We start from the raw sequence: 12,072 nt of genomic DNA on the forward strand, positions 1-12,072 counted from the left end.
ACTGAAACCAAGCACCACCCAAGAGCCAACAAGTTCCAGAGCAAGACATACCACACAAATTCTCCAGCAACGCAGGAACGTAGCCCTGAGCTTCAATATACAGGCTGCCCAAAGTCACACCAAACCCATAGACATCTCAAAACTCACTACTGGACGCTTCATTGCACTCCAGAGAGAAGAAATCCAGCTCCACCTACCAGAACACTGACACAAGCTTCCCTAACCAGGAAACCTTGACAAGCCACCTGTCCAACCCCACCCACAGCAAGGAAACTCTACAATAAAGAGAACTCCACAAACTGCCAGAATACAGAAAGGCCACCCCAAACACAGCAATCTAAACATGATGAAAAGGCAGATAAATACTCAGAAGGTAAAGGAACATGATAAAGGCCCACCAAACCAAACAAAAGAGGAGGAGAAAGGAAGTCTACCTGAAAAAGAATTCAGAATAATGATAGTAAAAATGATCCAAAATCTTGAAAACAAAATGGAGATACAGATAAATAGCCTGGAGACAAGCATTGAGGGGATGCACGAATTGTTTAACAAGGACCTAGAAGAAATAAAGAGTCAATCAATAATGAATAATACAATAAATGAGGTCAAAAACACTCTAGAGGGAACCAACAGTAGAAAAACAAAGGCAGAAGATAGGATAAGTGAGGTAGAAAATAGAATGGTAGAAATAAATGAAGCAGAGAGGAAAAAAGAATTAAAAGAAAAGAGGACAACCTCAGAGAACTCTGGGACAATGTTAAATGCCCCAACATTCGAATCATAGGAGTCCCAGAAGAAGAAGACAAAAAGAAAGGCCATGAGAAAATACTTAAGGAGATAATAGTTGAAAACTTCCCTAAAATGGGGAAGGAAATAGTCACCCAAGTCCAAGAAACCGAGAGAGTCCCAAACAGGATAAACCCAAGGTGAAACACCCCAAGACACATATTAATCAAATTAACAAAGATCAAGCACAAAGAACAAATATTAAAAGCAGCAAGGAAAAAACAACAAATAACACACAAGGGGATTCCCATAAGGATAACAGCTGATCTTTCAATAGAAACTCTTCAGGCCAAAAGGAAATGGCAGGACATACTTAATGTGATGAAAGAGAAAAACCTGCACCCCAGATTACTGTACCAAGCAGGGATCTCATTCAAATATGAAGGACAAATCAAAGGCTTTACAGACAAGCAAAAGCTGAGAGAATTCAGCACCACCAAACCAGCTTTTCAACAAATGCTAAAGGATCATCTCTAGACAGGAAACACAGAAAGGGTGTATAAATTCGAACCCAAAACAACAAAGTAAATGGCAATGGGATCATACTTATCAATAATTACCTTAAATATAAATGGGTTGAATGCCCCAATCAAAAGACAGAGACTGGCTGAATAGATACAAAAACAAGACCCCTATATATGTTGTCTACAAGAGACCCACCTCAAAACCAGGGACATATACAGACTGAAAGTGAAGGGCTGGAAAGATATTCTAATCAAATAGAGACCAAAAGAAAGCAGGAGTAGCAATACTCATATCAGATAAAATAGATTTTAAAATAAAGGCTATGAAAAGAGACAAAGAAGAACACTACATAATGATCAAAGGATCAATCCAAGAAGATATAACAATTATAAATATATATGCACCCTACATAGAAGCACCTCATTATGTAAAGCAAATGCTAACAAGTATGAAAGGGGAAATTAACAATAACACAATAATAGTGGGAGACTTTAAACCCCACTCACACCTATGGATAGATCAACTAAACAGAAAATTAACAAGGAAACACAAACTTTAAATGATACAGTGGACCAGTTAGACCTAATTGATATCTATAGGACATTTCTCCACAAAACAGTGAATTTCACCTTTTTCTCAAGTGCACATGGAACCTTTTCTGGGATAGATCTCATCCTGGGCCATAAATCTAGCCTTGGTAAATTCAAAAAAATTGAAATCATTCCAAGCATCTTTTTTGACCACAATGCAGTAAGATTAGGTGTCAATTACAGGAGAAAAACTATTAAAAATTCCAACATATGGAAGCTGAACAACATGCTGTGTTTGAATAATCAAGAAACACAGAAGAAATTTAAAAAAATCAAAATATGCATAGAAACGAATGAAAATAAAAACACAACAACCCAAAACCTATGGGACACTGTAAAAGCAGTGCTAAGGGGAAGGTGCATAGCAATACAGGCTTACCTCAAGAACAAGAAAAAAGTCAAATAAATAACCTAATTCTACACCTAAAGCAACTAGAAAAGGAAGAAATGAAGAACCCCAGGGTTAGTAGAAGGAAGAAATCTTAAAAATTAGGGCAGAAAAAAGTGCAAAAGAAACAAAAGAGACTATAGCAAAAATCAACAAAGAGAAAAGCTGGTTCTTTAAGAAGATAAATAAAATTGACAAAGCATTAGCCAGACTCATCAAGAAAGAAAGGGAGAAGAATCAAATCAACAAAATTAGAAATGAAAATGGAGAAATCACAACAGACAACACAGAAATACAAAGGATCATAAGAGACTACTATCAGCAACTATATGACAATAAAATGGACAACTTGGAAGAAATGAACAAATTCTTAGAAAGTATAACTTTCCAAAACTGGACCAGGAAGAAATGGAATATCTTAACAGACCTATCACAAGCATGGAAATCGAAACTGTAATCAGAAATCTTCCAGCAGACAAAAGCCCAGGACCAGATGGCTTTACAGCTGAATTCTACCAAAAATTTAGAGAATAGCTATCACCTATCCTATTCAAACTCTCCCAGAAAATTGAAGAGGAAGGCAAACTTCCAAACTCATTCTATGAGGCCACCATTACCCTAATACCAAAACCAGACAAAGATGCCACCAAAATAAATAAATAAATAAATAAAAGAAAGAAAGAAAGAAAAGAAAACTACAGGCCATTATCACTGATGAACATAGATGCAAAAATCCTTAACAAATTCTAGTAAACAGAATCCAACAACATATTAAAAAGATCATACATCATGACCAAGTGGGCTTTATCCCAGGGATGAAAGGATTCTTCAATACAGCAAATCAATTAGTGTAATACACCACATTAACAAATTGAAAGATTAAAAACCATATGATTATCTCAATGGATGCAGAAAAAGCCTTTGACAAAACTCAACATTCATTTATGATAAAAACCCTCCAGAAAGCAGGAATAAAAGGAACGTACCTCAACAATAAAAGCTATATATGACAAACCCACAGCAAACATTATCCTCAATGGTGAAAAATTGAAAGTACTTCCCCTAAAGCCAGGAACAAGAAAAGTGTGCCCACTCTCACCACTACTATTCAACATAGTTTTGGAAGTTTTGGCCACAGCAATCAGAAAAGAAAAAGAAATAAAAGGAATCCAGATTGGAAAAGAAGAAGTAGAACTCTCACTGTTTGCAGATGACATGATCCTCTACATAGAAAACCCTAAAGGCTCCACCAGAAAATTACTAGAGCTAATCAATGAATATAGTAAAGTTTCAGGATATATAATTAACACAGAGAAATCCCTTGCATTCCTATACACTAACAATGAGAAAACCAAAAGAGAGATTAAGGAAACAATTCCATTCACCATTGCAACGAAAAGAATAAAATACTTAGGAGTAAATCTACTTAAAGAAACAAAAAACCTATATATATAAAACTATAAAACACTGGTGAAAGAAATCAAAGATGACACAGACAGATGGAGAAATATACCATGTTCATGACTCAGAAGAATCAATATAGTGAAAATGAGTATACCACCCAAAGCAACCTATAGATTCAATGCAATCCCTATCAAGTTACCAATGGTATTTTTCACAGAACTAGAACAAAAAATTTCACACTTTGTATGGAAATATCAAAAAAAAAAAAAGAAAAAGAAAAAAAAGGAAACTCGAATAGCCAAAGCAATCTTGAGAAAGGAGGATGGAACTGGAGGAATCAACCTATTGGACTTCAGACTATACTACAAAGCTACAGTCATTAAGACAGTATGGTACTGACACAAAGACAGAAATATAGATCAATGGAACAAAATAGAAAGCCCAGAGATAAATCCACACACCTATGGACACCTTATCTTTGACGAAGGAGGCAAGAATATACAATGGAGAAAAGACAAATTTCTCTAACAGGTGGTGCTGGCAAAACTGGTCAACCACTTGTAAAAGAATGAAATTAGAACATTTTCTAACACCATACGCAGAAATAAACTCAAAATGGATTAAAGATCTAAATGTAAGATAAACTAATAATATGCCTAGAGGAAAACATAGGCAAAACACTCTCTAACATAAATCACAGGAGGATGCTCTATGACCCACCTCCCAGAGTAATGGAAATAAAAGTAAAAATAAACAAATGGGACATAATTAAATTAAAAACTTTTCCACAACGAAGTAAACCATAAGCAAGGTGAGAGGACAGCCATCAGAATGGGAGAAAATACTACCAAATGAAACAACTGACAAAGAATTAATCTCAAAAGCATACAAGCAGCTCATGCAGTTCAATTCTAGAAAAATAAATGACTCAATCAATAAATGGGCCAAAGAACTAAACAGACATTTCTCCAGATGGCTACAAACACATAAAAAGATGCTCAACATCACTCATTATCAGTTCAGTTCAGTCGCTCAGTCGTGTCCGACTCATTGCAACCCAATGAATCTCAGCACTCCAGGCCTCCCTGTCCATCACCAACTCCCAGAGTTCCCTTAGACTCACATCCATAGAGTCAGTGATGCCATCCAGCCATCTCACCCTCTGTCGTCCCCTTCTCCTCCTGCCCCCAATCCCTCCCAGCATCAGAGTCTTTTCCAATGAGTCAACTCTTCACATGAGGTGGGCAAAGTACTGCAGTTTCAGCTTTAGCATCATTCCTTCCAAAGAAATCCCAGGGCTGATCTCCTTCAGAATGGAGTGGTTGGATCTCCTTGCAGTCCAAGGGACTCTCAAGAGTCTTCTCCAACACCACAGTTCAAAAGCATCAATTCTTCGGCACTCAGCCTTCTTCACAGTCCAACTCTCACACCCATACATGACCACTGGAAAAACCATAGCCTTGATTAGACGGACCTTTGTTGGCAAAGTAATGTCTCTGCTTTTGAATATGCTATCTAGGTTGGTCACAACTTTCCTTCCAAGGAGTAAGCGTCTTTTAATTTCATGGCTGCAGTCACCATCTGCAATGATTTTGGAGCCCCCAAAAATGAAGTCTAACACTGTTTCCACTGTTTCTCCATCTATTTTCCATGAAGTGATGGGACCGGATGCCATGATCTTCATTTTCTGAATGTTGAGCTTTAAGCCAACTTTTTCAGTCTCCACTTTTACTTTCATCAAGAGGCTTTTTAGTTCCTCTTCACTTTCTGCCATAAGGGTGGTGTCATCTGCATATCTGAGGTTATTGATATTTCTCCCAGCAATCTTGATTCCAGCTTGTGTTTCTTCCAGTCCAGCGTTTCTCATGATGGACTCTGCATAGAAGTTAAATAAGCAGGGTGACAATATACAGCCTTGACGTACTCCTTTTCCTATTTGGAACCAGTCTGTTGTTCCATGTCCATTTCTAACTGTTGCTTCCTGACCTGCATATAGATTTCTCAAGCGGCAGGTCAGGTGGTCTGGTATTCCCATCTCTTTCAGAATTTTCAGCAGTTTTTTGTGATCCACACAGTCAAAGGCTTTGGCATAGTCGATAAAGCAGAAATAGATGTTTTTCTGGAACTCTCTTGCTTTTTCCATGATCCAGTGGATGTTGGCAATTTCATCTCTGGTTCCTCTGCCTTTTCCAAAACCAGCTTGAACATCAGGAAGTTCACGGTTCACATATTGCTGAAGCCTGGCTTGGAGAATTTTGAGCATTACTTTACTAGCATGTGAGATGAGTGCAATTGTGCAGTAGTTTGAGCATTCTTTGGCATTGCCTTTCTTTGGGATTGGAATGAAAACTGACCTTTTCCAGTCCTGTGGCCACTGCTGAGTTTTCCAAATTTGCTGGCATATTGAGGGCAGCACTTTCACAGCATCATCTTTCAGGATTTGAAATAGCTCAACTGGAATTCCACGATCTCCACTAGCTTTGTTCATAGTGATGCTTTCTAAGGTCCACTTGACTTCACATCCCAGGATGTCTGGCTCTAGGTCAGTGATCACACCATTGTGATTATCTGGGTCGTGAAGATCTTTTTTGTACAGTTCTTCTGTGTATTCTTGCCACCTCTTCTTAATATCTTCTGCTTCTGTTAGGTCCATGCCATTTCTGTCCTTTATTGAGCCCATCTTTGCATGAAATGTTCCCTTGGTTCTCTAATTTTCTTGAAGAGACCTCTAGTCTTTCCCATTCTGTTGTTTTCCTCTATTTCTTTGCATTGATCGCTGAGGAAGGCTTTCTTATCTCTTCTTGCTATTCTTTGAAACTCTGCATTCAGATGCTTATATCTTTCCTTTTCTCCTTTGCTTTTCACTTCTCTTCTTTTCACAGCTATTTGTAAGGCCTCCCGAGACAGCCATTTTGCTTTTTTGCATTTTTTTTCCCATGGGGATGGTCTTGATCCCTGTCTCCTGTACAATGTCACGAACCTCAGTCCATAGTTCATCAGGCACTCTACCAGATCTAGGCCCTTAAATCTATTTCTCACTTCCACTGTATAATCATAAAGGATTTGATTTAGGTCATACTTGAATGGTCTAGTGTTTTTCTCTACTTTCTTCATTTTAAGTCTGAATTTGGCAATAAGGAGTTCATAATCTGAGCCACAGTCAGCTCCTGGTCTTTTTTTTTGTTGACTGTATCATTATCAGAGACATGCAAATCAAAACCACAATGAGGTACCATCTCACACCAGTCAGAATGGCTGTCATCAAAAAGTCTACAAAATATAAATGCTGGAGAGAGTGTGGAGAAAAGGGAACCCTCTTAGACTGTTGGTAGGAATGCAAACGAGTACAGCCACTATGGAGAACAGTGTGGAGATTCCTTAAAAAACTGGAAATAGAACTGCCATATGACCCAGCAATCCCACTGCTGGGCATACACACTGAGGAAACCAGAATCGAAAGAGACATGTATACCCGAATGTTCATCACAGCACTGTTTATAATAGACAGGACATGGAAGCAACAAATGTCCATCAGCAGACGAATGGATAAGAAAGCTGTGGTAGATATACACATTGGAATATTACTCAGCTATTAAAATGCATTTGAATCAGTTTAATGAGGTGGATCAAACTGGAGCCTATTATACAGAGTGAAGTAAGTGAGAAAGAAAAACACCAATACAGTATATTAACTCACACATATGGAATTTAGAAAGATGGCAACAATGGCCCTATATGCAAGACAGCAAAAGAGACACAAATGTAAATAACAAACTTTAGGACTCTGTGGGAAAAGGCGAGAGTGGGATGATTTGAGGCTATAGTACTGAAATATGTATACTACCATATTTGAATAGATCACCAGTCCAGGTTCAATGCATGAGACAGGGCCCTCAGGGCTAGTGCACTGGGATGACCCTGAGGGATAGGGTGGGGAGGGAGGTGGGAGGGGGGTTCAGGATGGGGAAAACATGTAAACCCATGGCTGATTCACGTGAATGAATGGCAAGAAACATTCCAATATTGTAAATTAATTAGCCTCCAATTAAATTAATTAAAATTTTATAAAATGGGAATTTTCCAGGAAAAAACAAAACAAACCCATCTTGCTGATGAGTGGAATATGAAACTAGAGGTAGAGCTCCAGAGTCAGCTTCAGAGTTGCCATCACAGCATCCTTGTATCAGAAAACTTGGCTTTTAATTACTGACTCATTGTCCCATCCCCAGACTGTCATTGGGAGAAATATGGTAGCTTCCCAGGGGTTCTTAAAGCCATGTAGAAGGCAGAAGGGACAGCAAGGTGTCCTTGGATCACTAGAGCCCAAAGACCAAAGCTTCATCTCTGAAAGAAACAATGACCCTAGAAGACTGAAATCAGGAAAATATTAAGGAGAGAATGCAGAACTGGGATCTCCCATCCCAGAGGGTAGTTTTCCTGCCCTATATAGACAATAAAAATGTAAGCAGGATCATCCATTTCTGCCACCAAAATGGCAAGCTCCTCCAAAAGGGTCAGGCATATATTTCAATGATTTAACCCCAGTAAAGAAATAAGTGGAAATTCCTTTGCAAAAAGGTATGACACAGTCTGCCTCTGACTAATTCCAAATCCTTTCAGGTAGAGCTTTCTTCATGCACAGTAGACACACTGAAATTCAGAACTTAGGAGCATAAGCCTTTGACTGTGTGGATCACAACAAACTACGGGAAATTCATCAACACATGGGAATACCAGACCACTTTACCTGCCTCCTAAGAAATCTGTATCCAGGTCAGGAGGCAACAGTTAAAACCAGACATGGAACAACAGACTGGTTCCAAATTGGGAAAGGAGTATGTCAAGGCTGTATATTGTCACCCTGTTTATATAACTTCTATGCAGAGTACGTCAAGCGAAATGCCAGGCTGGATGAAGCACTAGCTGAAATCAAGGTTGCCAGGAGAAATATGAATAACCTCAGATATGCAGATGACACCACCCTTCTGGCAGAAAGCAAAGAGGAACTGAAAAGCCTCTTGATGAAAGTGAAAGAGAACAGTGAAAAAGCTGGTTTAAAACTCAATATTCAAAAAATGAAGATTGTGGCATCTGGACCCATGACTTCATGGCAATAGAAGGGGAAAAAATGGAAACAGTGACAGAATTTTTTTTTCTTAGGCTCCAAAATCACTGTACATGGTGACTCACCCATGACATTGAAAAAACACTTGCTCCTTGGAAGTAAAACTATAACACACCAGGACAGCATATTAAAAAGCAGAGACATTACTTTGCCAACAAGCTCCATCTAGTCAAAGCTATGGTTTTTCTAGTAGTCATGTATGGATGTGAGAGTTGGACCATCAAGAAAGCTTAGCGCCAAAGATTTGATGCTTTTGAACCATGGTGTGGGAGAAGACCTTGAAAGTCCCTGGGACTGGAAGGAGATCAATCCAGTCAATTCTAAAGGAAATCAGTCCTGAATGTTCACTGGAAGGACTGATGCTGAAGCTGAAGTTCCAGTACTTTGGCCACCTGACACTAAGAACCGACTCATCGGAGAAGACCCAGATGCTCAGAAATACTGAAGGCAGAAAGAGAAGGGGACGACAGAGGATGACATGGTTGGATGGCATCAAAGACTTGATGGACATGAGTTTCACCAAGGTTCATGAGTTGCTGATGCACAGGGAAGCCTGGTGTGCAGAAGTCCATGGGTTGCAAAGAGTTGACCGAGTGACTGAACTGAAGGCAATCATTGGCCTATTTCCAAGGGAGAAAATGGAGTTGAGGTGCAAACCATAAATGGTGGAGAAAGGTCAACTCAAGGATTTGGCTCCAGGCCCAAAGGGAGCCACGGTGGATATGTCAGTGACCAGAAACCTTCCATATATCAAGAGCAAATGCCAGGAGAGTACTGCAAGGACAGACGAGTGCTCCAGTCAACATTAAAAAGCCACCTCCAAGACCCAAATATATTCCTTTACTATCGTTTCTGTTCGTCTAGCTCTAACGACAACCTAAGTCTTCACCCAGGATCTAAAACTGTGTAGTCCAGTGTAGGATCAGGAATGCAGGAAAGAGAAGAAGAGGTAGAGATGTTTTGAGTACAAGAAAGAAGGTCCTGTACAGGGACTTCCCTGGTGGTCTGGTGGCTAAGACTCCAAGCCCCTATTGCAGGAGGTGTGCAAGTTTGATCCCTGATCATGGAACTAGATCCCACATGCTCCAACTGATAGTGTCCATGCCACAACTAAGACTCAGCACAGCCAAGTAAATGAATAAATGAACACACACACACACAAAATTCTTATGTCATGCTCAAGTTTAATTGGGTGTTTTTTGTTTTGTTTTTTTTTTCCAGAACAAAGCCTGGTAGACTCACAATTGACTTTGTAAGTGGATTGGGTGTGGTTGTGGAGAAATCCCTAAGATCAAACAACCTGTTTACAAAGGCAACAGATTTCAGAGTTGTGTAGAAATCCTAATCATTTCAAAATAACCTTCATCATGAAAAATTATGAGCTTCTCTCAAACACATCAGTGGTCTCTTTGGAGATACTCACAGGAGAGTAATTAGCAACTCAAAAAAAGTTTTTCAGAAAGATCATTAGCTCCTCAAGCTGGCCCTGTCATTGCCACTTCAAGTGAAACGATAATTGCAGATCTGAAGGAGGGTGAGATCACAGCTTCTAAACCTATATCTCAGGGTCTGACTGCCTCCCTCCCACTCACGTCCTGGCTGCCATGACCTTCACCCTGAGCCCAGCATCCTTCTCATGAGAAGGAATGAGAAGGTGTCGAGTACTTTGTATTTCAGTCTAAAAGGCAGAGTCTGTGAAGAAGGAGGTATGAGTAAGTGTTCATGTGTGGAAAAGGGATCTCTCTATGGGCTGGGGCTACAGTGGGAACAGATCCAGTGGCAAAGCAAGTCAGGAAAGCAGAATAATTCATTAGGAGAGAGTTTAGGTAAGGCAAGATCAAAATCTTTGTTGTTCAGTTGCTCAGTTGTGTCCAACTCTTTGCAACCCCATGGACTGGAGCACACCAGGCTTTGCTTTCCTTCACTATCTCCTAGAGTTTGCTCAGACTCATGTCCATCAAGTCGGTGATGCCATCCACCCATTTCATCCTCTGTTTTCCCCTTTTTCTCCTGCCTTCAGTTTTTCCCAGCATCAGGTAACACCGAACTTGATAGCTCCTAAAGCTAATTTGTGAAACTCTTACTGTGGAGGGCTCACAGGAACAATCCTAGTGATAATAATGTGGAATCATTTTTAAAAGTATGTATCTTAGTTGCAGCATGTGGGATCTATTTTCCTAACCAGAAATCAAACCCAGGCTCCCTGCATTGGGAGGGCAGAGTCTTAGCCAATGGACCACCAGGGAAGTGCCAAAAGATCATCTTCAAGGAGCTTAAGGGTTGTATTTTTAACATGAATCTGTTGTAATGTTACCTTTCAGAAATTCTAGATTAATTTTAAATTTGTATTAGAAGTGTTATCATGCTGCCTCTATGCTTTCCATAAAGACTAGGATAGAAAAGTAACAATTTTCTAATCCTCTACAGAAAGAATGAATATGAATTTGTTTGAAGAACAGAAATGATTATATATATATATATATATATATATATATATATATATATATCATGCTGCCTCTATGCTTTCCATAAAGACTAGGATAGAAAAGTAACAATTTTCTAATCCTCTACAGAAAGAATGAATATGAATTTGTTTGAAGACTGTTCTTCAAACAAATTCATATTCATTCTTTCTGTAGAGGATTAGAAAATTGTTACTTTTCTATCCTAGTCTTTATGGAAAGCATAGAGGCAGCATGATATATATATATATATATATATATATATATATATATATATATATATTGATCGCTAGGCATATAATATGCTTACTGCACATAGCAATCGTGTCTTTTCTGAAATATTTGGGGTCTGATGACAATGGCGAGATTGCTATCCCTCTTCAAGATGGAGAAGCAGCTTTTAAGGAAAAGGCAGCTTTATAATGGTGAGTTTTGTAATACACTTGTCAGGACCAAATGTATCTTCTCATATGTTGTCTAATCTCATACTATTCTAACACCAATTCCAAGCACACATTCATTTCTTTATGGTTTCACTTTTGCAACACACAAGAGTCAATATTCTCCAGATTGTACTTTACATGTGTCTAGTATGTTAATATTCTTCACAAATCTTGTTATATTGTAGTCTCACTTAACCTCAATTTAAAAAAGACCTAAGGATTTAGATCAAAAAATTATTTCATTTCTATCTTACATTCATGTATCATATAGTAGTATTTCATGGTTCATAGTTTATTAAACAAAGTAATATTGTCCAAGACTTTTTTTGATAGATACCATAGCTAATTTGTGCCTGGTATGGTAGGAATGCATCTTTCTATTGCAAAACTTATATTGAGGAAATCTTGC

This window comes from Bos taurus, chromosome 18, assembly GCF_002263795.3.
Source record: "Bos taurus isolate L1 Dominette 01449 registration number 42190680 breed Hereford chromosome 18, ARS-UCD2.0, whole genome shotgun sequence".
Taxonomy (NCBI): domain Eukaryota; kingdom Metazoa; phylum Chordata; class Mammalia; order Artiodactyla; family Bovidae; genus Bos; species Bos taurus.